Source organism: Austrofundulus limnaeus, unplaced genomic scaffold, assembly GCF_001266775.1.
Source record: "Austrofundulus limnaeus strain Quisiro unplaced genomic scaffold, Austrofundulus_limnaeus-1.0 Scaffold185, whole genome shotgun sequence".
Taxonomy (NCBI): Eukaryota; Metazoa; Chordata; class Actinopteri; order Cyprinodontiformes; family Rivulidae; genus Austrofundulus; species Austrofundulus limnaeus.
The window spans coordinates 1,082,278-1,086,167 of NW_013952587.1; the positions used below are offsets into that span (position 1 = coordinate 1,082,278).

Sequence of the window (3,890 nt, forward strand, 5' to 3'; positions counted from 1 at the left end):
GTGTGTGTGTGTGCATTAGTATTTTTTACCATTTTAGGACCATGTGTTTGAAATTGTAAAATTACCATCCCTGAACAGTGCATGAGCACACACATAAATAAATATATTAATGTAATAATTAATACAAAGAATATATATAAATAAATGTGTAGCACTATATATACATATACTATAATGGAGAATGTAGGCATTGATCCTGCAACCTCTCGCATGCTAAGTGAGCGCTCTACCGTCTGAGCTAATTCCCCTGATTTAACAGAATATCGTGGAAGGCCTATCCAATTTTTCAACCCAGTATCGAATTTGTCATGAAAACCTACTGTACATGGTCTAAGCTGCGGATCAGGAGGCCGAGTGGTTAAGGCAATGGACTGCTAATCTATTGTGTTCTGCATGCATGGGTTCAAATAACATTCTCATCGTGTACAATTTTTAACACATACCATGTCACCAAAACTATAGTCAGTGCATACATCAGCCATGTTTGTTTCAATAAGGGAAGGGTCCACTGGAACCCGACGTGATCCTTCAGGATGTCCTGCAAACTCATTCTAAGGCCTGTGCTGCCCTTCTCTTGATGCTTTGACAAATCAACAAGCTTCTTTCTTCATGATTTTGCTGTCTTACATTAGTGCATAACAGCGATTTATGTTACACCTTTCATTAAGAACCAAACAATGACTACTCTAATGTCTAAACGCCAAATCTACCTCTGATTACAGCAGCTCTTGTCTTACACAAAACACTGAATATAAGTCACTGTGCTATTTGTACTCTTGTCTGAGTACAATAGTTGTTAGCCTATTGAAAAGGTGTTCAACCCTGGTTCTCAAGGGCCACTATCCTGCATGTTTGGCTTGTTTTCCTATTCCAACACTCCTGATTCGGTGACAAAACGGCCTCGTCAAAATCTGCAGAAACCTGTTAATCACGCATTGATTCTAATCAGGTGTTTTGGAGCAGAGAAAGCTGTCAAACACGCAGGATAGCCATCCCTGAAGACTGGGAATTAATGAGCTAGGTCTAATGGTAAAAAGCAATGACTAGTTGAATGTTTTCAATGCTTAGAAAGGACAAGTACCATAATCAACACTACAGTAGTAGTCTTTCATGGAAAAAAAAAACATTGGTGCAGTCATTTCTTGCTACCAACTCAGTACTCATTACTGAAGATGGCACAAAGGCTTCTGACAGTAGCTGAAGGCTCAGGACCTTTCAGTGATATTAGTTGAAGAAAGGCCATGGAGGATACAGGTATTGATCCGAGGATACAGGTATTGATCCAGCTACCTCTCACATGCAAAGCGAGCGCTCTCCCATTTGTGCTAATTCCCCTTATCTATGCAGTGTGCACTATCAACTTTAACAACAAAATCCCTGTTTTTCTTTTGAACTTCCTATGATATCTATTTGCACACATTTCCCTGTTGGCTTTTAACTTTAAATAAACAACTTGGGAAAAGGCTTAAAGACAAAACAGTCATTGACAGTGTTGTCACAAGCTGTTGTGAGTGCCTGTGTTTGTTGCTGACCTATTTTGAGATATCAACAAACACTGGCACTTTCTGTTGTATGTCTTGCGTTCATCCAACTAGTCTTTGCTTAATTCTTTCAAGCTATGCCAGAGACAGAACTTGGGTCATATACCGTGAAGCTGAGAGAGGAAAATAAATCCAGGCGCAAGGCTGAGAGCATGGTTCCGTGCACCTGGCAGCGGTTGGAATCCAGAGACGAGTAGTTGGCAAAGGGACGGACAAGGGCAAAGTGGGAGTCAGGAACCAGTGGGACATAAATTAGGTCATGGCTGTGGTTTCAAGGCAAGGCATGAAATGAATTCTGGAGAATCATCGTGGCTGTCTCTAAGATAATCTGGCACTGACTGAAGGCCTGACTGGAGCTTATATGGTGGTGTGAGCAGGTGTATCCAATCCGGATGATAACTTGTCCGTAAGAGGTGGGTGTGGCAGAGGACAAGGTGCAAGTGAGACTCATGACAGAACCCGCCCACCTACAGTCCGGCTCCGGACCGACCTCCTGACTGACTGGGATTTGAGTAGTTACACTGCCTGACCATCTCCTTGTCCAAGATCTTCTTGGCAGGCACCCAGGAGCATTCCTCCGGGCTGCGTCCCTCCCTGTCACCCAGGTACTGGATACTCCACCATCTGGACCAGAGGGAACAGTTACCTGTGTAGGCTGGGCCCCCTTGATGAGTCAGTTGGGAGGAGGGGGCTCTGGAAGAGGGTTTGAACTGAGATGAGCAGAAATGTTTGACCCGGGACCCATGGAATGTAGGATGGATACGGAGGTTCCTGGGGAGTTGCAGTCATGCAGCCAGCGGGTTCACCACCTTGGCTATCAGGAACGGTCCAGCAAAACGTGGGGCCAGCTTGTGAGTCAAACTTGACTAGTTAGATTCACGTTTACACTTTCTTACAGACCCAAGACCAGGAACGTACAGCCATGCACCCTCCCTCACGTTCATGAAGCTTTGGATGGCCAGAGCAGTAAGCAGGCTGAATATATCCTGCCTGACAGGGTCCGGTTGACCATCACTCGGCTGGAGCAAGAGGTCAGGGAGGCCCAGGATGGTGTTTGTACACAAGATTTTGTGAGAGCCTGTGTTCATTGTTAGCTTAAAAGATGTCAGCATTAACTAGATGAATAGTTAGATGTATGAAAAATATAGAAGAGAAAGTGCCAGTGTTTGTTGCTAGCTCAAAAGAGGTCAGTAATGACTAGTTAGATGTATGCAAGACATTGGTCAAAAATGACTTACCAGTCAAAACTGAAGAGATGTCCTTTGAGCAATTTTCACGTGTAATTCCCAGATGATAGACAGCTGGTAACAAGTTTGGTGGAAAATGGAAATTTGAGGTGAACTTTATGTGATGGACTTTGGTTTCTCTGTGGTTTGGAAAGCTCCTATAATGGAGAATGTGGGCATTGATCCCACTACCTCTCGCATGCTAAGCGAGCACTGTACCATCTGAGCTAATTCCCCTCATTGGATGGAAGCTCGTGGAAGGCCTATCTGATTTTTCAACCCAATATCCAATGTGTCGTGAAAACCTATGTAGGGCTACATGATTATGCCCACCCAGTGTCTCGTGACTGTACATAGTCTAATTTGCGGATGAGGTGGCTGAGTGGTTAAGGCGATGGACTGCTAATCCATTGTGTTCTGCATGCATGGGTTCGAATCGCATTCTCATTGTGCACAATTTTTAACACATAGCATGTCACCAGAACTATAATCAGTGCATACAGTACATGTTTGCTTCAGTAAGGGAAGGGTCCACTGGAACCCGACGTGATCCTTCAGGATGTCCTGCAAGCTCGTTTTAAGGCCTGTGTTGATCTTCTCTTGATGCTTTGACAAATCAACAAGCTTCTTTCTTCATGATTTTGCTGTCTTACATTAGTACATAACAGTGAGTTATGTTAGCCTTTTCATTAAGAACCAAACAATGACTACTCTAATCTCTAAACGCCAAATCTACCTCTGATTACAGCAGCTCTTTTCTTATACAAAACACTGAAAATAAGTCACTGTGCTATTTGTACTCTTGTCTGAGTACAATAGTTGTTAGCCTATTAAAAAGGTGTTCAACCCTGGTTCTCAAGGGCCACTATCCTGCATGTTTGGCTTGTTTTCCTATTCCAACACTCCTGATTCGGTGACTGAACGGCCTCGTCAAAATCTGCAGAAACCTGTTAATCACGCATTGATTCTAATCAGGTGTTTTGAAGCAGAGAAAGCTGTCAAACACGCAGGATAGCCGTCCCTGAAGTCTGGGAATCAATGAGCTTGGTCTAATGGTAAAAAGCAATGACTAGTTGAATGTTTTCAATGCTTAGAAAGGACAAGTACCATAATCAACACTACA

At 43.4% G+C, this 3,890-nt stretch overlaps 2 non-coding genes across 2 annotated transcripts; one reads left to right on the forward strand and one right to left on the reverse strand.

The window, feature by feature from the left end:
• Positions 1 to 2,931: 2,931 nt before the first annotated feature.
• trnaa-agc (transfer RNA alanine (anticodon AGC)) lies at positions 2,932 to 3,004 on the reverse strand. The gene has a single exon. It is a non-coding gene; the product is annotated as a tRNA-Ala (tRNA).
• A 131-nt stretch (positions 3,005 to 3,135) lies between these two features.
• Positions 3,136 to 3,217, forward strand: trnas-gcu (transfer RNA serine (anticodon GCU)). The gene has a single exon. It is a non-coding gene; the product is annotated as a tRNA-Ser (tRNA).
• The last annotated feature ends 673 nt before the right edge of the window (positions 3,218 to 3,890 follow it).